Source organism: Lactuca saligna, chromosome 1 (assembly GCF_052625555.1).
Source record: "Lactuca saligna cultivar CGN05327 chromosome 1, ASM5262555v1, whole genome shotgun sequence".
Classification (NCBI taxonomy): Eukaryota; Viridiplantae; Streptophyta; class Magnoliopsida; order Asterales; family Asteraceae; genus Lactuca; species Lactuca saligna.
This window is the reverse complement of record NC_136417.1, coordinates 184,175,884-184,202,383: the sequence shown is the minus strand read 5'-3', so window position 1 is coordinate 184,202,383 and position 26,500 is coordinate 184,175,884.

The following is a 26,500-nucleotide window of genomic DNA, read 5'->3' as shown; positions in this document are numbered from 1 at the left end:
CACTCCTGTCAAAAAGCAAAGCTGTGATAGAGGACGAAAATCTCAACTTGGATGATTACGATCTCACATCTGAAGACTATGCTATGATGGTGTCAAATCCTAAGAGATTCATCAAGAAGAGATTCCCCACAAATAGGAACCGAAACTGGCAAGGAAGCTATAGCACTGAAAAGGTCAAAGATGAACCGAAAGCTGAAGAAGCAAAGAAGGAACCGAAGGCTGAAGGAGATTCTGGAGTGAGCTGCTATTATTGTGGAGGAAAGAACCACTACGCAAAAGATTGCGTCCTCAAAAAGATGGCAGAAAAGAACGAAGAAAATGATGAAGAAGCTGTGTTGATGAAAAAGCTTGATGAGCTAACGAAGAAGAAATCTGCTGCTAACCCTTCCATGAATGCTTTAATTGTGCAGGGCTCGGTAGCTGATGATGAGTTCGGTGGCGTGGAGGTTTGGTCAACCGATTCTGAAGATGATGAAGTGAGGAAGCCTTCTCATGGAAAGGCCTATGTAGCGAAAGAAGAAAGCAGTGGAGGAAGATGCTTGATGGTGTCTGACGTTTCGCAGATGAGAGGATACAACACAGATGGTGGGAATGATGACAAAGAACAACAGAATCTATGCTTTACCACCAAACCACTCAGCGAGCAGTTCAACGAACTTGATGAACTGATCAAGAAGTTACAATCAGTTTTTGTCTCATTTAAAGTCCCACAATGTTCATATGAAAAGGAACTAAAAAGTGTTAATTCAAGAATCTCTCATCTAGATAGTAGCTTAACTCAAAATCGGGTCACCAATTCTAACCTAACTGATCAATTAAGCAGGGTGTCTTCGAAGAGTGAGGAACGGCGGATGTGGATCGAACTGAAGGAGTCAGAGTTAATCAAAATAAAAGATGAAAACATCTATTTGCAAAGAGATAATTTAAAGCTTTTGAAACAGCGAAATGTTTTTTGTCTGATTGCCAAACGTCTTTATACTAATATTACTCAACATCATTTAAATTGTGAAATAGGGCAAAAGATTCATCGCATGATTTTACCCTTTCTTGAATTTAAGGAAGATGAAATTGATGCTGATGCATTTAATTGTGAGAGTATTATTTCGTCTGAGGATGTTAATCCAACATATTTATATGGACTAGACAAAATTGAATCTTTCATAAAATCCGAGGACCACAAGAATATGCTCAAAAATCTTTTGGATGAAAATGATAAACTGAAGCTTAGAACCGAAACTATACAAAAATTTGACTCACTGAATGTCAACTTAAGCTCGGAAAATAAAATTGATGTTGAAAATGCATCTGAGCTTAATGAGGACGATAACATGAGTGAAATTTCTGTAGAAGACACAGTTGATTGCTCAGAATTTTTCAAAAATGAACCCGAGAACCACAAAAATCTCATCTCAGAAAATTCTGTGGAATTCGCTCGGTTGTCCCAACAAAAGTCCCCGATTCTTGTAGAGAAGGAAGTTGTATACCAAAAAGTTAGGACCACTCCGAATCAAGTATACAAAGTCACTGGTGTAACCGAACATCAGACTGCTGAACTAACAACTATTGTGAAGGAAGAAAATGCTGATGGGTGTGATGAGTTCTTCTGGTCGGCTCCCATTGACAATGCTGATGAAACGGTAGGTCTGTCTGAAAGGACTTCATGGAAAAGCAAAGGCAGATACGTTCCAGAACCTTTAAATAAACCTGATTGCTTTAACGTGGCAAGTACCAGTGAAACGAAAGAAGTTCCTCAAGAGAAAGAAATTCTTGCAAAAGAAGTCAAATCTCTAAGCAAAGCAACATCGGATCAGAGTGGTTCAACTAATGAACATAAAGCTAACGTCCATCATCGACCAAAGCAGATTAGAAGTCAAAAACGGGAAAGGAATCAGAGATACAGGAAAAATCTCTCCGAAAGAAAACAGTTTTGGCGATCGCAAAATGCCTATTTCTCACATCAAGACAGGAATTTAAAACCAGCGAAAAATCCTGATGGATCGATAGAGAGCAACAATAACCGAACGCAGAGTCTCGGTTCTGAGCAGAACAACAACCGAAAGCAGAGGTTCGGTTCTAAGCAGAACAACAACCAAAAGCAGATGTTCGGCTCAGAGCACAACAACAACCGAACGTATAGATTCCGTTCAGAGAATGATTTCAACCGAAAGCACAGGTTCGGTCCGGGAATTAAAAGAGGTCAAAACTCTAAAGTTGGTCCTTCCGTTAATCAAAAGCAACAGAGTCACCCAGAATCTTCAATCAAGAAGTCATACCATTCTAAGTCATCTCATCCTAACACTTCTAATTCCTCACAATCCTCTGTCTCTTCTCGTCCTCAAGTCCACTTTTCTCAAAAATCTCAGTCTACAGCTGATCAAAAATGGAAACAGAAGGTTTCAAATGCTGAATCAAAATCAATACTGAAACCATCAAATCCAAATGAAATCAAAGTTTACACCATCAAAAGAAAAGATAATACAACACTAATTAAAAGAACATTTGTTGTTGACATATCTCTTACTATTCCCGCAAACAACTCACGAGGACCCAAAAAGCTCTGGGTTCCTAAATCTGCTTAATTTTTGCAGGTTATTAGTGACGAGCAATATGACGAAGAATGGTACATTGATAGTGGCTGCTCGTGTCACATGACAGGGAGGAAGGAAGAACTCAGGGAATTCAGATCTCTTTCCAATGGTGGTAATGTCAAATTTGGGAACAATTCCTTCGGAACAATCAAAGGCTACGGGATGATTACAAACGGTGAATTCTCAATTAGGAAAGTTGCATATGTAGAGGGATTACAACACAATCTCATCAGTGTATCTCAGCTTGTTGGAGATACTGGTCTCAAAGTCTCATTCGATGATGAAGGTTCGGAAATTATTGAGAAGAAGACGAACAAGGTTATTCTCCAATCAGAGCGCAAAGGTGAAATGTTTCCTCTAAATCTCAAACCAATCAAAGGAAACCCAGCCATCTGTCTGTTATCCAAGGCACCATCTGATGAAAGCTTGCTGTGGCACAGAAGACTCTCTCATCTCAACTTCAAAGATATCAAGAAACTTGTCACTGGAAGTCATGTGAGGGGTCTCCCGTTGCTCAAATTTGACAAAGATCATCTATGTGCTGCATGTGAAATGGGAAAGCAGAGTCGTCAAAGTCACTCATCCATAATAAACACTAAAGTCGTTGAACCACTGGAATTACTTCATATTGACTTATGTGGTCCATCTTCTGTAGAAAGCATTGGTGGTAGCAAGTATATTCTTGTTATTGTTGATGACTTTTCACGTTTTTACATGGGTGTTCTTTCTGAAGCTTAAATCTGAAGAAACTCACAAGCTAAAAGTGTTCATCAAGCAGATTGAAGTACAGCTGAAGAAGGTCGTTCGCAACATCAGAAGTGACAATGGGTTGGAGTTCAAAAATAAAGAATTTGAAGAATTCCTGGAAGAAAAAGGGATCAGTCACAACTTCTCCGCTCCTTACACACCTCAACAGAACGGAATTATTGAAAGACGAAACCGATCCTTATGTGAAGCTGCCCGAACAATGCTAAGTTTTGCTTCCTTACCTTTATATTTTTGGGCTGATGCTATTTCTGCTGCTTGTTTTAAACAGAACAGGTTGTATCTTAACAAATGCTTCACTCTCACTCCTTATGAGATCATCAATAACAGGAAGCCAAATGTGAAGTTTTTCCATGTGTTCGGTTCCAGATGCTTCATTTTCAATTCCAAAGAACACCGCAACAAGTTTGATGTCAAAGCTGACGAAGGGATATTTCTGGGTTATTCTCTTTCTTCCAAAGCATACAGAGTGTTAAATAAGCGCTCAAAGAAGATCGAAGAAACTTACTACGTGACTTTTGATGATAGCTATGTTATGAAGATACAAGCCAACGAAGACACAATTGGAGAAATCTTTCCTCAAACTGGCCAAGTCACAGCCTCGGTCGCCAATCTATTCGAGAAATTCATGGAGCTTTTTGATGAACCAGAGAAGGCCATTCTTTCTGAAGCCAGTGCAGCACACAACAGGGTAGATAACTTGAAGCAACTTATTGATGATGCTGCGAGAAGACTAAATGAAGAAGAATCGAGTTCACAAGACCCTCCTCAACACAATGCATTAGTAGAGGGGGAGGATCCACCTAAATTCCAGTCAAGTTCACAAGTTGAGGGGGAGCCAAGGTCTCAACCTCCAACAGAGAGTGCTTCTCCAAAAGAGAGTGCTTCGCCAACCAAGAGTGCTTCACCAACCGAGAGTGTCTCACCAACCGAAAGTGTCTCACCAAACGACAGAGCCTCTCCAACCGTAGGTTCATCCACACCCGAAAGATCATCACCTCAATCAACCCCTATAGCTCAAGATTCACAAGCCATTCCTGCAAGATCACATGTCGAGGGGGAGCATGCTGATATGTCATTCGACTTCGACAGTCTGTCCGAACCAGAAGAAATGATAAATACTGAATTGGATCCATCCTTTGATCCAAACTTCCCTCCTCTCACCAAATGGACCAGAAATCATCCTATTTCTCAAGTTGTCGGTGATATCTCAGAAACAGTTCTGACCCGATCACAACTTAAGGCAAAACAAGCATCCTTGTACTCAAAAGTTGAATTCTGCATGTTTAACTCATTCGTTTCTAAAGTTGAACCAAAGACAGTTAAAACTGCTCTTGATCACTCTGATTGGGTTCAAGCAATGCAAGATGAACTGAATGAATTTGAAAGGAACAAGGTCTGGTGTCTTATTCCAACTCCTCCTCATGCCTCGGTTGTTGGTCTCAAATGGGTCTTTAGAAACAAACTCGACAAGGAAGGGAATGTTATCAGAAACAAAGCTCGTCTGGTCGTTAAAGGATACTGTCAAGAGGAAGGCATTGACTATGAAGAGACTTTCGCTCCGGTAACTAGGTTGGAATCAGTAAGAATATTTCTTGCTTATGCTGCTCACAAAAACTTTGAGGTCTTTCAAATGGACGTCAAGTGTGCCTTTCTCAATGGAGATCTCGAAGAAACTGTGTATGTGGAGCAACCTCCTGGATTCGTGAATGAAAAGCATCCTGATTACTGTTACATTTTGGATAAAGCTGTGTATGGTCTGAAACAAGCACCGAGGGCCTGGTATGAAACGCTGACTAAATTTTTAAAGATGTCCAAATTCAAACAAGGTTCGGTTGACCCAACCTTCTTTCGCAAAAAGGAAGGTAACCACCTTATGATAGTTCAAATTTACGTCGATGATATCATCTTCGGCTCCACGAATCCAAGCCTAACAGCTGAATTCAGAAAGCTGATGGAGACTAAATTTCAAATGAGCTCAATGGGTCCCATTAACTTTTCTTGGTTTAAATATCAAACAGGGACCCAAAGGCATCTTTATCAACCAGGAAGCTTACACCAAGAATCTCTTAGCAAAATTTGGCATGATGGGAGATTCCAAAGTCAAAGTCCCAATGGCATTCGACACTAAGCTCACTCCATCCCTGGACAAACCAGCTGTTGATCTTACACTTTATCGTCAAATGATAGGCTCTCTAATGTATCTTACTGCTAGCAGACTTGACATAATGTTTTCCGTTTGTTACTATGCTCGATTTTTGGCAAATCCAAGGGAACCTCATATGCTTGCAGTGAAAAACATATTCCGATATCTCAAGCGAACTACCTCTTTAGGTCTGTGGTACCCTTCTAATTCAGGCTTCTTCGTTCAAGCCTACTCAGATGCAGACCTTGGTGGTTGTGGTCTCGACAGGAAAAGCACCACTGGCGGTTGCCAATTCCTCGATGGGAAGTTAGTTAGCTGGCAGTCAAAGAAACAAACCTGCGTGTCACTGTCTACTGCTAAAGCCGAATACATTGCCGCTGCTTCCTGTACCTCTCAAGTGATTTGGATCCAGAGTCAACTTCGAGACTATGGACTCAATATGAAAAAGATCCCACTATATTGTGACTCTGAAAGTGCAATTAGGATCTGTCATAACCCAGTGCAACATTCCAAGACCAAGCACATCGCACTGAGGTATCACTTCATCAAAGATCACGTGGAAGATGGAAACGTTGAAGTGCATTTTGTTAGAACCACTTATCAATTGGCCGATGTCTTTACAAAAGCTCTTCCTGAAACGACTTTCAATAAAATTCTACAAGGCTTGGGTATGATGGTTGGAGAGTCGGTCCCAAATCCTCAAATCTCCATCTAAGAATCAAGAACCGAAAGAGACAGACCGCTCGGTTGCTCTCTGCTCTGGTGATTTAAAGGAACCGAAGCAAACAGACTGTCACAACTGGAAATTTTGTGTCATGTAATCTATACATTCAACCTAATGTGAATCAAAAACTTCAATCAAATACAATATACAAGCACTACAAGTAGTCATCAAACAATTGGAGACCCTAGAAGTTCTTGTTAAGTCCATTTTGGACTAGGACTTCCTATTTGGATCCAAATTGACCAATAAGCTTCCAATTGGACTATCATGGGCTTAGGACCCTAATTGGGCTCTAATTGGACCCACACTAATTTATTTCAACATTTTAGGTTATATTGGGCCTAGAATGAAATAAATCACAAGCTTTGATCCATAATTTAACCTAACCTAGCTTAATAAAGCATAAAAATCACAATTTTATTTTATAAGGCCAATAAATACCCTAAACTACCTCTAATGTTGGGCTTAGGGGAAAAAAGCCCAATTCTTCCTTCTTCCCTCCCCATTCTCGGCCCAAGCCCAAGGAAAAGGGAGAGTTGACCTTGGGTTGCCACCTCACCTTTATATGTTGGACTTCCATGCATATAACTCATGTTTCCAAGCAAACATCATATCAAGATCACTTCTTTTTCTCTCCTCTCTCCTTGTTTCGGCCGAGAGCAACACCACACACCTAGTTAGTAGAGTCGCCACCTCACAGAAACCACGTACACTCAACATCTTTCCGTTTCATGACAGAAAGATGCCTCGCCCGGCTACTCGCGGAAATCCCGAACCAACCCCGCCGGAAGTTGACTCCACTGGTTTCCAGGCAGCCGTGTCTGCTGCAGTCACAGCGGCTATGGCACAACTTCACCGAGGGAACAACGGAGGAGGTAACGGGCAAGGATCCGGAAGTTCGAACAACGGGACGAACCAAGGACTCACTAAAACGTGCACCTACAAGGATTTTGCGAACGCTAAACCCCGAACTTTCAACGGTACCGGAGGAGTGATCGCCCTGAAGCGATGGATCGAGAAGGTAGAGTCGGTATTCGAGATATGCGAGTGCCCCGAGCAGATGAAAGTGAAGTTCGCGGCCTGCACTTTTGTGGACCAAGCACTCACTTGGTGGAATGGTCATGTAGAAGCTATGACACTTCCTGTCGCCAACTCTATTCCCTGGGCAGAAATGAAAGAGATGTTGACGGCTGAGTACTGCCCCCGAGGCGAAATACAGAAGATGGAGCAGGAACTATGGAATCTCACGGTGCAGAATGGGAACATCGATGCTTACATATCGAGATTCAGCGAACTATCTCTGTTGTGCCCGGGTATGATCTCATCAGAGGAAAAGAAGATTGAACGATTCATTTGGGGACTGACATCCCCCATTCAAGGGAATGTGATAGCTGCGAACCCTGAAACTTTTGACAGTGCGAAGAGATTGGCAAAGAGGCTATACGATCATAACCACAAAAAGGGCGAGAAACCGGTAGAGACTGAGAAGAAGAAGGAGAGTGATGGTAAGAAAGGATGGAACAACAAGAGGAAGGGGCGTCAGGGTCCCGAGACCTCTAAAAAGCAGCAAACGGTGGCAGTTCACGCTGTCACTGCGCCGGTACCAGTCACATCACATGCTCCAGCCTCAGCTGCTTCAAATACCTCAAAACCCTATTCCGGTAATCATCCCAAATGCAACAAGTGCGGTTTCCATCACCAAGGAGAATGTAGGGAGTTCCATTGCACCAGTTGCAACCGAAGGGGACACACTGCAAGGTTCTGCAGGACTTATCCTTCTCAGAACCAGAGTCAGGGAAACAACCAGAACAACAACAACAACCACCGCAATACCAACAACACCAATGCCGGCGGCAACAACGCAGGGCCTAGCCACACCTGTTTCGGGTGTGGAAGGACGGGACATTTCCGTCGAGACTGCCCTAACAACAACAACAACTCAGGAAACAGAGGAGCAGGAAGAATGCTGACTATGGGTCAGAGTGATGCAGTTCAGGACCCCGCAGTCGTGACCGGTACGTTCCTCCTAAACCACGCTTATGCATGCATCTTATTTGATACCGGAGCGGAGCGAAGTTTCGTAAGCGAGAAGTTTAAACATTTATTAAAACAACAACCCCAGAAGCTAAATGAAACCTATACGGTGGAAATGGCCAATGGGAAAACCGAATCCACTAGGGAGATCTACATCGGATGTACCCTAACCCTTAACCAACACGTCTTACGAATAGATCTGATGCCAGTGTCAATTAGGAGTTTCGATGTGATTATCGGCATGGATTGGTTAAGCCCCCACCATGCTGAGATTATGTGCCACGAGAAGGCCGTTCGCCTTCGTCTCCCGAATCACGAAACCCTAGTAATTTACGGAGACAAACCTAGCACGAGTCTTCGTCTTATCTCATGCATCAAAGCACAAAAACATCTGCGAAAGAACAACTTAGCGTTCTTGGCCCACATAGTGGACAAGGCTAAAGAAGAAATTAACATCCAAGACATTCTGGTAGCGTGTGAATTCCCGGACGTGTTTCCTGAAGATCTTCCAAGAGTACCCCCAGAAAGACAGGTTGAGTTCCGAATCGACCTCGTCCCAGGAGCAACTCCCCTCGCTAAATCACCATATCGATTGGCACCTGCTGAAATGCAGGAATTGTCCAGCCAACTCAGTGAGCTTCTGGACAAGGGATTTATCCGACCTAGCTACTCGCCGTGGGGAGCTCCGGTGCTCTTTGTCAAAAAGAAGGACGGATCTTTCAGAATGTGCATCGATTACAGAGAGTTGAATAAACTCACTGTTAAAAACCGCTACCCACTCCCACGAATCGATGATCTATTCGACCAGCTCCAAGGAGCTAGCTATTTTTCTAAAATAGATCTACGGTCCGGATACCATCAACTCAAGGTCCGAGAAGAAGATATTCCTAAAACCGCTTTCCGAACCCGCTATGGACATTATGAATTCGTCGTAATGCCCTTCGGTCTAACAAATGCACCCGCCGCATTTATGGACCTAATGAACCGAATCTGTCGACCGTTCTTGGACAACTTCGTCATTGTGTTTATCGATGACATCCTCGTCTATTCTCGAAGCAAAGAGGAGCATGGCCAACATCTCCGACAAGTCCTAGAGACGCTGCGATCGGAAAGGCTTTACGCCAAACTCTCTAAGTGTGAGTTTTGGCTACGGAGCGTGAATTTTCTCGGTCACGTAGTTAGCCAAGATGGAATTCATGTGGATCCCTCTAAGGTCAAAGCTGTGGAAGGATGGGCAACTCCGACTACGCCCACAGAAATTCGTCAGTTCTTAGGCCTAGCAGGCTACTATAGGAGATTCATCCAAAACTTCTCTAAAATCGCCAAGCCACTTACCTTGCTTACGCAAAAGAGTGTGCCATTCAAGTGGACAGACCGACAAGAGATTGCGTTTCGAGCCTTGAAGCAAGCTCTTTGTAGCGCTCCTGTACTATCTCTACCCGAAGGAACGGAAGATTTTGTAGTTTACTGTGACGCGTCAAATCAAGGTTTAGGTTGCGTTCTCATGCAACGTGGAAGAGTGATAGCATATGCGTCCCGTCAACTAAAGACGCACGAAGTAAATTACACAACCCATGACCTAGAACTGGGAGCCGTGGTCTTCGCCCTAAAAATTTGGAGGCACTACCTGTACGGTACAAAGTGCACCATCTTCACAGACCACAAGAGCCTCCAGCACATCTTGAATCAGAAGGAGCTGAACATGAGACAACGAAGATGGGTGGAGTTGTTAAACGACTACGAATGCGAGATCAAGTACCATCCAGGCAAGGCCAACGTGGTAGCTGACGCATTAAGTCGGAAGGAGTACACAAATCGCCGTACGAAAACGCACTCGATAACCATTCAGTCTCATCTGACCGCTCAAATTGCATCAGTCCAGGCAGAGGCTATGAAAACGGAAAATAGAACTAGCGAGGCATTACGCGGAATGGAGAAGAACTTGGAAGTCAAAGAGAATGGGGTATACTACTTCATGAACCGTATTTGGGTTCCAAAGATCGGAGGATTCAGGGAGATCGTTATGAAGGAAGGCCACAAGACACGATACTCCATTCATCCTGGTTCGGACAAGATGTATTTGGACATTAAGCAGCACTATTGGTGGCCTAACATGAAGGCGGAAATCGCAACTTATGTTAGTAAGTGCCTTACGTGTGCCCAAGTAAAAGTGGAATACCAGAAACCTTCCGGATTGTTACAGCAACCGGTAATCCCTGAGTGGAAATGGGAGGGGATTTCTATGGACTTCGTGACCAAGCTGCCCAAGACGTCGGACGGTTTGGACACCATATGGGTAATCATCGATCGACTGACGAAATCTGCCCATTTCCTGCCCATCAAAGAGTCCTACAAGATGGAGAGGCTGGCGCGTTTGTACCTACGAGAGATTGTAAGACTTCATGGAGTGCCGAAATCTATCATCTCGGATAGGGACAGTAGGTTCACGTCACGCTTTTGGCAGTCGCTCCACAAGTCCATGGGAACTCATCTTGATATGAGCACCGCGTATCACCCACAAACGGACGGTCAAAGCGAACGAACCATTCAGACGCTTGAAGACATGCTTCGTGCATGTGTGATAGACTTCGGAAAGCCTTGGGATACCCACCTACCGTTGATCGAGTTTTCATATAACAATAGTTATCATTCGAGCATTAAGGTGGCCCCTTTCGAAGCACTGTACGGGCGTAAATGTAGATCACCGTTATGTTGGGCTGAAGTAGGTGACACCCAGCTAGCAAGAACACATACGCCAAACAAGGCATTAACGGGACCGGAAATCATTCGCGAGACCACAGAAAAGATTGTCCAGATCAAAGCTCGATTACAGGCATCGCGTGACCGGCAAAAGAGCTACGCTGATAAACGGCGAAAGCCCTTAGAATTCCAGGTCGGTGATCGAGTATTGTTGAAGGTCTCACCCTGGAAAGGGGTTATACGTTTCGGAAAACGGGGAAAGCTGAACCCGCGATACATTGGACCTTTCGAAATCGTCGCCCGAATAGGTCCAGTAGCATACAGACTACAACTACCTGCAGAGCTAAACGGTGTACACCCCGTGTTCCATGTTTCTAATCTGAAAAAGTGCCTGTCAGATGAAACCCTAGTCATTCCTCTTGACGAAATCGAAATCAATGAGAATCTCCTGTTCGTCGAAGAGCCAATCGAAATCATGGACAGGGAGGTGAAGCGTACTAAGCAGAGTCGCATCCCGATCGTGAAGGTACGGTGGAACGCAAAGCGTGGGCCAGAATTCACGTGGGAACGCGAAGATCAAATGAAGCAGAAGTACCCTCACCTATTCTAGCATTCTCAAATCTAGCTTTCAAACAGAATTTCGGGACGAAATTCCCTCTAACGGGGGGATGATGTCACAACTGGAAATTTTGTGTCATGTAATCTATACATTCAACCTAATGTGAATCAAAAACTTCAATCAAATACAATATACAAGCACTACAAGTAGTCATCAAACAATTGGAGACCCTAGAAGTTCTTGTTAAGTCCATTTTGGACTAGGACTTCCTATTTGGATCCAAATGGACCAATAAGCTTCCAATTGGACTATCATGGGCTTAGGACCCTAATTGGGCTCTAATTGGACCCACACTAATTTATTTCAACATTTTAGGTCATATTGGGCCTAGAATGAAATAAATCACAAGCTTTGATCCATAATTTAACCTAACCTAGCTTAATAAAGCATAAAAATCACAATTTTATTTTATAAGGCCAATAAATACCCTAAACTACCTCTAATGTTGGGCTTAGGGGCAAAAAGCCCAATTTTTCCTTCTTCCCTCCCCATTCTCGGCCCAAGCCCAAGGAAAAGGGAGAGTTGACCTTGGGTTGCCACCTCACCTTTATATGTTGGACTTTCATGCATATAACTCATGTTTCCAAGCAAACATCATATCAAGATCACTTCTTTTTCTCTCCTCTCTCCTTGTTTCGGCCGAGAGCAACACCACACACACACAAAACACTCACAAACTCTCTCTAAAATTCACTCAAGGCTTCTTCTTCTTCTTCATCCAAAGACTCGAAATTTAGGTAGCATTCAAGGAAGTTCTTCCACAAAAATCATCATCTAAGGTAAGGATTTGCTTGGATCTATGACTTATATTCTTTGTTTATCAAAAACCTCTTCCTAATCCATGCAAAAATCATGATCTTGCACTCTAGAAACCCCATAATCTCGAAAAGTTCATCAAGGAGTGCAAAGGCCAAAAATCACTTCATTTCTTCCAACCTTTCATCAAGAACCGAAACTACCCCCTAAGGTGAGCTTCATACCCCCTATTTTCTGTTTTTATGAGTTTTGTGGGGGGGGGGGGGGGAATACAAGTGAAAGTGTAGATCTATATGTGTTTTGTATGCCTTGTATGATTTCCATGCTTATATGTATGCTTTTATGTGTTTTTATGTTGGATCTAGCCTTAAAACCCATCAAAACCGAGATATATCTTGTGTTAAATGATTTTAGCTTCAAATATATTTCTAAACACAAAGTGTTTCAAGAAAAATGGCTAAGTGGTTTAGTAATAATTTTCTTTGGGTTAAAAACACAAATTTTGGGCTTAAAATGTGAAAAATGCAAAAATAAGGGCCCAAATTGACATTTCACAGATTCTGATGGATGAAGTGTGCCAAAACAGTTTCAATAAATAAATTTCTGGAAATATACTCATTTAGGGGATTAAAAACATAAATTCCAAGCTTAATGGGCTAAAAATGAAAATTTCGGCCCAATAAGGCCCATTATGCGAATTTTTCTGTTTTGGAGGGCCAAAACTGTAACTTTCTGTAAAACAGTGGACTATAAGTGTTCCAAATCCTTTTCAAAGGTTTAAAATGCTTTTTAAATTTAAAAAGGACCAAAGTTGCAAAAATTTTCCAATTTGGGCCAAAATTGTCAAAGTTGCGAAAAGAAGGGATTAAAACCGAGAAAACTGCATTTTCAAGGACTTAAACTGTTTTCTACGAAAAATTTGCTGAAAAATATTAATTTCAATAATTTTTGGTGTTAAAATGTCAAGAAAAATAGTTTAAGGACCAAACCGGGAAGTATTTAATAAAAAGGGTTGAAAATGTAAATTTTACAAATAATGAGGGGCTGAAAACAGGAATATTTCAAGACTAGTTCAATGTACACAATTTGATCAAATAATTGCACCGCGACTATCGACGAAATACAATACATTACAATACCCAAAAGTCGTTGTTAAACGAATTGGCTCGGTCTCGAGCCAATAGAAATCTACAACTACTAACACTACGACACTACGATTCATACAAGTAACGTTTGGTAATACATATACATGCGAGTGTGCACAGACGTCTACGCACCATCTTTGGGCCCCACAAGTGTAAAATCTTGTTCGTTGAGCCTAGCTAGCCCAATGACCTGATCTTAAGGCCCGAAGACATTTTTTTTACGGTGTGTTGGGTTTTACCGATCCGACACAACGTAAATGGACTTTCAATGGCTTGTATACCACCGGTCCCCAAGGGTCCTTTGGTATTGCTAGTAAAGTCTACATTTCATGCGAGGCGGGTCGGGGACCCCTCGTACATTTTATCCCCAACCGGCTAATGGAGTTACCGGGGTCTTCGTGATCTCTTTCTCTTCGGATGTGGGACTATACCTAGTCAGGGCGATTGGATAACGCGATTAGTACTGACGACGCCTTCGGAGTCGTTAGTATAACTATAAATTGGGCGTTTGTGTAACGCGGGTTTGTAGTAAATAATCCTGCTCGAAAACCTTCCAACGTCGCCTGGGACTGACACTATACGCTATGCAATGGTTTCAATGTAACATCACGTAATTCAAGGAACTAGGAGAACATCGGGTTTTCCTAGGGTTTTCAATACGAACTGATTTGAAATGCATACATTTTCAATGAACATTTTTTTACAAGTATAGAAACGAACAAGCATACCTATGGATCTTCACAAACGTTTTCGAAAACTTATCTTTTCAGAAAATATCGGATTTTCTGGTGGTTCTTCAAACAATACAAACATTCGATTTCAAACACTACTTATGAACTCACCAACATTTCATATGTTGACGTTTTTCAAAATACCTGTATTCTCAGGGAGCCAGTGAATCAAGGGAAATCATATCCAGTGACGGTTGCGGTTTATTTTTGTATGAATTGAACAAATTAATTTTTGGGGAATGTAATGTTTAAACAATGTATGATATGTAAACACTACTGGTTGTACTATGTTGATGAATGGTGACGAATGTTGTTATGTTTCATATATATTCAATGTTATGGTATTCAATTGAGTCACGACAGCCCCCGGACGTTTCCGCCGTCTGGTTCGGGGGTGTGACAGGTTGGTATCAGAGCTTTGTTTATAGTGAACTAGCATGTCGAGCCATACATTGATATGCAACTATAAACCAAAAAGAGGGACTAACATAACTCTGAACAACACAAGTAAATAAAACACACTTGCTTCCACTAGGGATAAGAACCTAACGCTGAATCAAACACAATAATGCTGGTATCTTGGTTAATTCGGGACTATTCTTAGGGATACCAAGGAGTGAATGTAGCCTGATCAACTACATTCTCTCCAAGGTAAAACTAACACACGTCTTGATGAGATCGGGATAGCCAGGGAACCAAAAACTATACCCTTATCACCCAAAAAGAGAATGTTTGCTTAGTCTGTACAATAGTCATAGCATCCTAGGATAATGTTAGCATATGTACGTACTCGCGCAGACAGCATGGCTGGTTTTCATCACCCGGGAGACCCCTACTTCCCTAATCAGGGAAACAACGGGTGGCTAGAGGAGGAGGAGGAGCCTGAGGAGGAGCAGCAGGGTATCCAGTATTATCAGGCCTTAGTAGCTCACGGGATGCTTGTGGATGAGCCAGGAGAGAATCCAGGTGAAGCACACGATGTCGGACCCGATGAATACGTAGACACTGACTACGAGTTTGGAGGAATCGACAGTGACGACGAGGAAGGTCAGGCTGGGGACCAGGACCCCATCCCGCCATATGAGGACGTAGCACAACCCGATCACCCCGCTCCACCAGTGAACCCCCCAAGATAGAACCGTTCCCTCGAAGCTGAGGTCGTCGCACTGCGACAACAGCTGTATGCTATGGAAGCTCGGGCGGTGCGAACAGAGCATGAGAGGGATGAGGTTATTGGAGACATGGCAGAGATGGCGCAGTTACTGGCGCAACATTTCGGCATGTGACTTCGGCACCACCTCCTGACGCAGCTCAACGCGGTTAGGAATAGATTTATCATAGTAGGTTATTAGGAACTATGTTATGTACTCCGGCTCTATGTTTAAGTGACTACACTACTCATGGAGCCGTTATGCTGTCGGATTAGTGTTACTTATGTATGCTCCTACGAGCAAATTTTCTTGTACTAAATGCGGATAATATTAATAAACTTTTGTGTGTTTTGCTATGATATTCTCAGTTGTTATGTGTTGAGACGTTATGATTGTATGCTTGATGATAGTAACGTTTAGGTTCGTACCATACACCTAGTTAGTAGAGTCGCCACCTCACAGAAACCACGTACACTCAACATCTTTCCGTTTCATGACAGAAAGATGCCTCGCCCGGCTACTCGCGGAAATCCCGAACCAACCCCGCCGGAAGTTGACTCCACTGGTTTCCAGGCAGCCGTGTCTGCTGCAGTCACAGCGGCTATGGCACAACTTCACCGAGGGAACAACGGAGGAGGTAACGGGCAAGGATCCGGAAGTTCGAACAACGGGACGAACCAAGGACTCACTAAAACGTGCACCTACAAGGATTTTGCGAACGCTAAACCCCGAACTTTCAACGGTACCGGAGGAGTGATCGCCCTGAAGCGATGGATCGAGAAGGTAGAGTCGGTATTCGAGATATGCGAGTGCCCCGAGCAGATGAAAGTGAAGTTCGCGGCCTGCACTTTTGTGGACCAAGCACTCACTTGGTGGAATGGTCATGTAGAAGCTATGACACTTCCTGTCGCCAACTCTATTCCCTGGGCAGAAATGAAAGAGATGTTGACGGCTGAGTACTGCCCCCGAGGCGAAATACAGAAGATGGAGCAGGAACTATGGAATCTCACGGTGCAGAATGGGAACATCGATGCTTACATATCGAGATTCAGCGAACTATCTCTGTTGTGCCCGGGTATGATCTCATCAGAGGAAAAGAAGATTGAACGATTCATTTGGGGACTGACATCCCCCATTCAAGGGAATGTGATAGCTGCGAACCCTGAAACTTTTGACAGTGCGAAGAGATTGGCAAAGAGGCTATACGATCATAACCACAAAAAGGGCGAGAAACCGGTAGAGACTGAGAAGAAGAAGGAGAGTGATGGTAAGAAAGGATGGAACAACAAGAGGAAGGGGCGTCAGGGTCCCGAGACCTCTAAAAAGCAGCAAACGGTGGCAGTTCACGCTGTCACTGCGCCGGTACCAGTCACATCACATGCTCCAGCCTCAGCTGCTTCAAATACCTCAAAACCCTATTCCGGTAATCATCCCAAATGCAACAAGTGCGGTTTCCATCACCAAGGAGAATGTAGGGAGTTCCATTGCACCAGTTGCAACCGAAGGGGACACACTGCAAGGTTCTGCAGGACTTATCCTTCTCAGAACCAGAGTCAGGGAAACAACCAGAACAACAACAACAACCACCGCAATACCAACAACACCAATGCCGGCGGCAACAACGCAGGGCCTAGCCACACCTGTTTCGGGTGTGGAAGGACGGGACATTTCCGTCGAGACTGCCCTAACAACAACAACAACTCAGGAAACAGAGGAGCAGGAAGAATGCTGACTATGGGTCAGAGTGATGCAGTTCAGGACCCCGCAGTCGTGACCGGTACGTTCCTCCTAAACCACGCTTATGCATGCATCTTATTTGATACCGGAGCGGAGCGAAGTTTCGTAAGCGAGAAGTTTAAACATTTATTAAAACAACAACCCCAGAAGCTAAATGAAACCTATACGGTGGAAATGGCCAATGGGAAAACCGAATCCACTAGGGAGATCTACATCGGATGTACCCTAACCCTTAACCAACACGTCTTACGAATAGATCTGATGCCAGTGTCAATTAGGAGTTTCGATGTGATTATCGGCATGGATTGGTTAAGCCCCCACCATGCTGAGATTATGTGCCACGAGAAGGCCGTTCGCCTTCGTCTCCCGAATCACGAAACCCTAGTAATTTACGGAGACAAACCTAGCACGAGTCTTCGTCTTATCTCATGCATCAAAGCACAAAAACATCTGCGAAAGAACAACTTAGCGTTCTTGGCCCACATAGTGGACAAGGCTAAAGAAGAAATTAACATCCAAGACATTCCGGTAGCGTGTGAATTCCCGGACGTGTTTCCTGAAGATCTTCCAGGAGTACCCCCAGAAAGACAGGTTGAGTTCCGAATCGACCTCGTCCCAGGAGCAACTCCCCTCGCTAAATCACCATATCGATTGGCACCTGCTGAAATGCAGGAATTGTCCAGCCAACTCAGTGAGCTTCTGGACAAGGGATTTATCCGACCTAGCTACTCGCCGTGGGGAGCTCCGGTGCTCTTTGTCAAAAAGAAGGATGGATCTTTCAGAATGTGCATCGATTACAGAGAGTTGAATAAACTCACTGTTAAAAACCGCTACCCACTCCCACGAATCGATGATCTATTCGACCAGCTCCAAGGAGCTAGCTATTTTTCTAAAATAGATCTACGGTCCGGATACCATCAACTCAAGGTCCGAGAAGAAGATATTCCTAAAACCGCTTTCCGAACCCGCTATGGACATTATGAATTCGTCGTAATGCCCTTCGGTCTAACAAATGCACCCGCCGCATTTATGGACCTAATGAACCGAATCTGTCGACCGTTCTTGGACAACTTCGTCATTGTGTTTATCGATGACATCCTCGTCTATTCTCGAAGCAAAGAGGAGCATGGCCAACATCTCCGACAAGTCCTAGAGACACTGCGGTCGGAAAGGCTTTACGCCAAACTCTCTAAGTGTGAGTTTTGGCTACGGAGCGTGAATTTTCTCGGTCACGTAGTTAGCCAAGATGGAATTCATGTGGATCCCTCTAAGGTCAAAGCTGTGGAAGGATGGGCAACTCCGACTACGCCCACAGAAATTCGTCAGTTCTTAGGCCTAGCAGGCTACTATAGGAGATTCATCCAAAACTTCTCTAAAATCGCCAAGCCACTTACCTTGCTTACGCAAAAGAGTGTGCCATTCAAGTGGACAGACCGACAAGAGATTGCGTTTCGAGCCTTGAAGCAAGCTCTTTGTAGCGCTCCTGTACTATCTCTACCCGAAGGAACGGAAGATTTTGTAGTTTACTGTGACGCGTCAAATCAAGGTTTAGGTTGCGTTCTCATGCAACGTGGAAGAGTGATAGCATATGCGTCCCGTCAACTAAAGACGCACGAAGTAAATTACACAACCCATGACCTAGAACTGGGAGCCGTGGTCTTCGCCCTAAAAATTTGGAGGCACTACCTGTACGGTACAAAGTGCACCATCTTCACAGACCACAAGAGCCTCCAGCACATCTTGAATCAGAAGGAGCTGAACATGAGACAACGAAGATGGGTGGAGTTGTTAAACGACTACGAATGCGAGATCAAGTACCATCCAGGCAAGGCCAACGTGGTAGCTGACGCATTAAGTCGGAAGGAGTACACAAATCGCCGTACGAAAACGCACTCGATAACCATTCAGTCTCATCTGACCGCTCAAATTGCATCAGTCCAGGCAGAGGCTATGAAAACGGAAAATAGAACTAGCGAGGCATTACGCGGAATGGAGAAGAACCTGGAAGTCAAAGAGAATGGGGTATACTACTTCATGAACCGTATTTGGGTTCCAAAGATCGGAGGATTCAGGGAGATCGTTATGAAGGAAGCCCACAAGACACGATACTCCATTCATCCTGGTTCGGACAAGATGTATTTGGACATTAAGCAGCACTATTGGTGGCCTAACATGAAGGCGGAAATCGCAACTTATGTTAGTAAGTGCCTTACGTGTGCCCAAGTAAAAGTGGAATACCAGAAACCTTCCGGATTGTTACAGCAACCGGTAATCCCTGAGTGGAAATGGGAGGGGATTTCTATGGACTTCGTGACCAAGCTGCCCAAGACGTCGGACGGTTTGGACACCATATGGGTAATCATCGATCGACTGACGAAATCTGCCCATTTCCTGCCCATCAAAGAGTCCTACAAGATGGAGAGGCTGACGCGTTTGTACCTACGAGAGATTGTAAGACTTCATGGAGTGCCGAAATCTATCATCTCGGATAGGGACAGTAGGTTCACGTCACGCTTTTGGCAGTCGCTCCACAAGGCCATGGGAACTCATCTTGATATGAGCACCGCGTATCACCCACAAACGGACGGTCAAAGCGAACGAACCATTCAGACGCTTGAAGACATGCTTCGTGCATGTGTGATAGACTTCGGAAAGCCTTGGGATACCCACCTACCGTTGATCGAGTTTTCATATAACAATAGTTATCATTCGAGCATTAAGGTGGCCCCTTTCGAAGCACTGTACGGGCGTAAATGTAGATCACCGTTATGTTGGGCTGAAGTAGGTGACACCCAGCTAGCAAGAACACATACGCCAAACAAGGCATTAACGGGACCGGAAATCATTCGCGAGACCACAGAAAAGATTGTCCAGATCAAAGCTCGATTACAGGCATCGCGTGACCGGCAAAAGAGCTACGCTGATAAACGGCGAAAGCCCTTAGAATTCCAGGTCGGTGATCGAGTATTGTTGAAGGTCTCACCCTGGAAAGGGGTTATACGTTTCGGAAAACGGGGAAAGCTGAACCCGCGATACATTGGACCTTTCAAAATCGTCGCCCGAATAGGTCCAGTAGCATACAGACTACAACTACCTGCAGAGCTAAACGGTGTACACCCCGTGTTCCATGTTTCTAATCTGAAAAAGTGCCTGTCAGATGAAACCCTAGTCATTCCTCTTGACGAAATCGAAATCAATGAGAATCTCCTGTTCGTCGAAGAGCCAATCGAAATCATGGACAGGGAGGTGAAGCGTACTAAGCAGAGTCGCATCCCGATCGTGAAGGTACGGTGGAACGCAAAGCGTGGGCCAGAATTCACGTGGGAACGCGAAGATCAAATGAAGCAGAAGTACCCTCACCTATTCTAGCATTCTCAAATCTAGCTTTCAAACAGAATTTCGGGACGAAATTCCCTCTAACGGGGGGATGATGTCACAACTGGAAATTTTGTGTCATGTAATCTATACATTCAACCTAATGTGAATCAAAAACTTCAATCAAATACAATATACAAGCACTACAAGTAGTCATCAAACAATTGGAGACCCTAGAAGTTCTTGTTAAGTCCATTTTGGACTAGGACTTCCTATTTGGATCCAAATGGACCAATAAGCTTCCAATTGGACTATCATGGGCTTAGGACCCTAATTGGGCTCTAATTGGACCCACACTAATTTATTTCAACATTTTAGGTCATATTGGGCCTAGAATGAAATAAATCACAAGCTTTGATCCATAATTTAACCTAACCTAGCTTAATAAAGCATAAAAATCACAATTTTATTTTATAAGGCCAATAAATACCCTAAACTACCTCTAATGTTGGGCTTAGGGGCAAAAAGCCCAATTTTTCCTTCTTCCCTCCCCATTCTCGGCCCAAGCCCAAGGAAAAGGGAGAGTTGACCTTGGGTTGCCACCTCACCTTTATATGTTGGACTTTCATGCATATAACTCATGTTTCCAAGCAAACATCATATCAAGATCACTTCTTTTTCTCTCCTCTCTCCTTGTTTCGGCCGAGAGCAACACCACACACACACAAAACACTCACAAACTCTCTCTAAAATTCACTCAAGGCTTCTTCTTCTTCTTCATCCAAAGACTCGAAATTTAGGTAGCATTCAAGGAAGTTCTTCCACAAAAATCATCATCTAAGGTAAGGATTTGCTTGGATCTATGACTTATATTCTTTGTTTATCAAAAACCTCTTCCTAATCCATGCAAAAATCATGATCTTGCACTCTAGAAACCCCATAATCTCGAAAAGTTCATCAAGGAGTGCAAAGGCCAAAAATCACTTCATTTCTTCCAACCTTTCATCAAGAACCGAAACTACCCCCTAAGGTGAGCTTCATACCCCCTATTTTCTGTTTTTATGAGTTTTGTGGGGGGGGGGGGGAATACAAGTGAAAGTGTAGATCTATATGTGTTTTGTATGCCTTGTATGATTTCCATGCTTATATGTATGCTTTTATGTGTTTTTATGTTGGATCTAGCCTTAAAACCCATCAAAACCGAGATATATCTTGTGTTAAATGATTTTAGCTTCAAATATATTTCTAAACACAAAGTGTTTCAAGAAAAATGGCTAAGTGGTTTAGTAATAATTTTCTTTGGGTTAAAAACACAAATTTTGGGCTTAAAATGTGAAAAATGCAAAAATAAGGGCCCAAATTGACATTTCACAGATTCTGATGGATGAAGTGTGCCAAAACAGTTTCAATAAATAAATTTCTGGAAATATACTCATTTAGGGGATTAAAAACATAAATTCCAAGCTTAATGGGCTAAAAATGAAAATTTCGGCCCAATAAGGCCCATTATGCGAATTTTTCTGTTTTGGAGGGCCAAAACTGTAACTTTCTGTAAAACAGTGGACTATAAGTGTTCCAAATCCTTTTCAAAGGTTTAAAATGCTTTTTAAATTTAAAAAGGACCAAAGTTGCAAAATTTTTCCAATTTGGGCCAAAATTGTCAAAGTTGCGAAAAGAAGGGATTAAAACCGAGAAAACTGCATTTTCAAGGACTTAAACTGTTTTCTACGAAAAATTTGCTGAAAAATATTAATTTCAATAATTTTTGGTGTTAAAATGTCAAGAAAAATAGTTTAAGGACCAAACCGGGAAGTATTTAATAAAAAGGGTTGAAAATGTAAATTTTACAAATAATGAGGGGCTGAAAACAGGAATATTTCAAGACTAGTTCAATGTACACAATTTGATCAAATAATTGCACCGCGACTATCGACGAAATACAATACATTACAATACCCAAAAGTCGTTGTTAAACGAATTGGCTCGGTCTCGAGCCAATAGAAATCTACAACTACTAACACTACGACACTACGATTCATACAAGTAACGTTTGGTAATACATATACATGCGAGTGTGCACAGACGTCTACGCACCATCTTTGGGCCCCACAAGTGTAAAATCTTGTTCGTTGAGCCTAGCTAGCCCAATGACCTGATCTTAAGGCCCGAAGACATTTTTTTTACGGTGTGTTGGGTTTTACCGATCCGACACAACGTAAATGGACTTTCAATGGCTTGTATACCACCGGTCCCCAAGGGTCCTTTGGTATTGCTAGTAAAGTCTACATTTCATGCGAGGCGGGTCGGGGACCCCTCGTACATTTTATCCCCAACCGGCTAATGGAGTTACCGGGGTCTTCGTGATCTCTTTCTCTTCGGATGTGGGACTATACCTAGTCAGGGCGATTGGATAACGCGATTAGTACTGACGACGCCTTCGGAGTCGTTAGTATAACTATAAATTGGGCGTTTGTGTAACGCGGGTTTGTAGTAAATAATCCTGCTCGAAAACCTTCCAACGTCGCCTGGGACTGACACTATACGCTATGCAATGGTTTCAATGTAACATCACGTAATTCAAGGAACTAGGAGAACATCGGGTTTTCCTAGGGTTTTCAATACGAACTGATTTGAAATGCATACATTTTCAATGAACATTTTTTTACAAGTATAGAAACGAACAAGCATACCTATGGATCTTCACAAACGTTTTCGAAAACTTATCTTTTCAGAAAATATCGGATTTTCTGGTGGTTCTTCAAACAATACAAACATTCGATTTCAAACACTACTTATGAACTCACCAACATTTCATATGTTGACGTTTTTCAAAATACCTGTATTCTCAGGGAGCCAGTGAATCAAGGGAAATCATATCCAGTGACGGTTGCGGTTTATTTTTGTATGAATTGAACAAATTAATTTTTGGGGAATGTAATGTTTAAACAATGTATGATATGTAAACACTACTGGTTGTACTATGTTGATGAATGGTGACGAATGTTGTTATGTTTCATATATATTCAATGTTATGGTATTCAATTGAGTCACGACAGCCCCCGGACGTTTCCGCCGTCTGGTTCGGGGGTGTGACAGGTTGGTATCAGAGCTTTGTTTATAGTGAACTAGCATGTCGAGCCATACATTGATATGCAACTATAAACCAAAAAGAGGGACTAACATAACTCTGAACAACACAAGTAAATAAAACACACTTGCTTGCACTAGGGATAAGAACCTAACGCTGAATCAAACACAATAATGCTGGTATCTTGGTTAATTCGGGACTATTCTTAGGGATACCAAGGAGTGAATGTAGCCTGATCAACTACATTCTCTCCAAGGTAAAACTAACACACGTCTTGATGAGATCGGGATAGCCAGGGAACCAAAAACTATACCCTTATCACCCAAAAAGAGAATGTTTGCTTAGTCTGTACAATAGTCATAGCATCCTAGGATAATGTTAGCATATGTACGTACTCGCGCAGACAGCATGGCTGGTTTTCATCACCCGGGAGACCCCTACTTCCCTAATCAGGGAAACAACGGGTGGCTAGAGGAGGAGGAGGAGCCTGAGGAGGAGCAGCAGGGTATCCAGTATTATCAGGCCTTAGTAGCTCACGGGATGCTTGTGGATGAGCCAGGAGAGAATCCAGGTGAAGCACACGATGTCGGACCCGATGAATACGTAGACACTGACTACGAGTTTGGAGGAATCGACAGTGACGACGAGGAAGGTCAGGCTGGGGACCAGGACCCCATCCCGCCATATGAGGACGTAGCACAACCCGATCACCCCGCTCCACCAGTGAACCCCCCAAGAGAGAACCGTTCCCTCGAAGCTGAGGTCGTCGCACTGCGACAACAGCTGTATGCTATGGAAGCTCGGGCGGTGCGAACAGAGCATGAGAGGGATGAGGTTATTGGAGACATGGCAGAGATGGCGCAGTTACTGGCGCAACATTTCGGCATGTGACTTCGGCACCACCTCCTGACGCAGCTCAACGCGGTTAGGAATAGATTTATCATAGTAGGTTATTAGGAACTATGTTATGTACTCCGGCTCTATGTTTAAGTGACTACACTACTCATGGAGCCGTTATGCTGTCGGATTAGTGTTACTTATGTATGCTCCTACGAGCAAATTTTCTTGTACTAAATGCGGATAATATTAATAAACTTTTGTGTGTTTTGCTATGATATTCTCAGTTGTTATGTGTTGAGACGTTATGATTGTATGCTTGATGATAGTAACGTTTAGGTTCGTACCATACACCTAGTTAGTAGAGTCGCCACCTCACAGAAACCACGTACACTCAACATCTTTCCGTTTCATGACAGAAAGATGCCTCGCCCGGCTACTCGCGGAAATCCCGAACCAACCCCGCCGGAAGTTGACTCCACTGGTTTCCAGGCAGCCGTGTCTGCTGCAGTCACAGCGGCTATGGCACAACTTCACCGAGGGAACAACGGAGGAGGTAACGGGCAAGGATCCGGAAGTTCGAACAACGGGACGAACCAAGGACTCACTAAAACGTGCACCTACAAGGATTTTGCGAACGCTAAACCCCGAACTTTCAACGGTACCGGAGGAGTGATCGCCCTGAAGCGATGGATCGAGAAGGTAGAGTCGGTATTCGAGATATGCGAGTGCCCCGAGCAGATGAAAGTGAAGTTCGCGGCCTGCACTTTTGTGGACCAAGCACTCACTTGGTGGAATGGTCATGTAGAAGCTATGACACTTCCTGTCGCCAACTCTATTCCCTGGGCAGAAATGAAAGAGATGTTGACGACTGAGTACTGCCCCCGAGGCGAAATACAGAAGATGGAGCAGGAACTATGGAATCTCACGGTGCAGAATGGGAACATCGATGCTTACATATCTTGATTCAGCGAACTATCTCTGTTGTGCCCGGGTATGATCTCATCAGAGGAAAAGAAGATTGAACGATTCATTTGGGGACTGACATCCCCCATTCAAGGGAATGTGATAGCTGCGAACCCTGAAACTTTTGACAGTGCGAAGAGATTGGCAAAGAGGCTATACGATCATAACCACAAAAAGGGCGAGAAACCGGTAGAGACTGAGAAGAAGAAGGAGAGTGATGGTAAGAAAGGATGGAACAACAAGAGGAAGGGGCGTCAGGGTCCCGAGACCTCTAAAAAGCAGCAAACGGTGGCAGTTCACGCTGTCACTGCGCCGGTACCAGTCACATCACATGCTCCAGCCTCAGCTGCTTCAAATACCTCAAAACCCTATTCCGGTAATCATCCCAAATGCAACAAGTGCGGTTTCCATCACCAAGGAGAATGTAGGGAGTTCCATTGCACCAGTTGCAACCGAAGGGGACACACTGCAAGGTTCTGCAGGACTTATCCTTCTCAGAACCAGAGTCAGGGAAACAACCAGAACAACAACAACAACCACCGCAATACCAACAACACCAATGCCGGCGGCAACAACGCAGGGCCTAGCCACACCTGTTTCGGGTGTGGAAGGACGGGACATTTCCGTCGAGACTGCCCTAACAACAACAACAACTCAGGAAACAGAGGAGCAGGAAGAATGCTGACTATGGGTCAGAGTGATGCAGTTCAGGACCCCGCAGTCGTGACCGGTACGTTCCTCCTAAACCACGCTTATGCATGCATCTTATTTGATACCGGAGCGGAGCGAAGTTTCGTAAGCGAGAAGTTTAAACATTTATTAAAACAACAACCCCAGAAGCTAAATGAAACCTATACGGTGGAAATGGCCAATGGGAAAACCGAATCCACTAGGGAGATCTACATCGGATGTACCCTAACCCTTAACCAACACGTCTTACGAATAGATCTGATGCCAGTGTCAATTAGGAGTTTCGATGTGATTATCGGCATGGATTGGTTAAGCCCCCACCATGCTGAGATTATGTGCCACGAGAAGGCCGTTCGCCTTCGTCTCCCGAATCACGAAACCCTAGTAATTTACGGAGACAAACCTAGCACGAGTCTTCGTCTTATCTCATGCATCAAAGCACAAAAACATCTGCGAAAGAACAACTTAGCGTTCTTGGCCCACATAGTGGACAAGGCTAAAGAAGAAA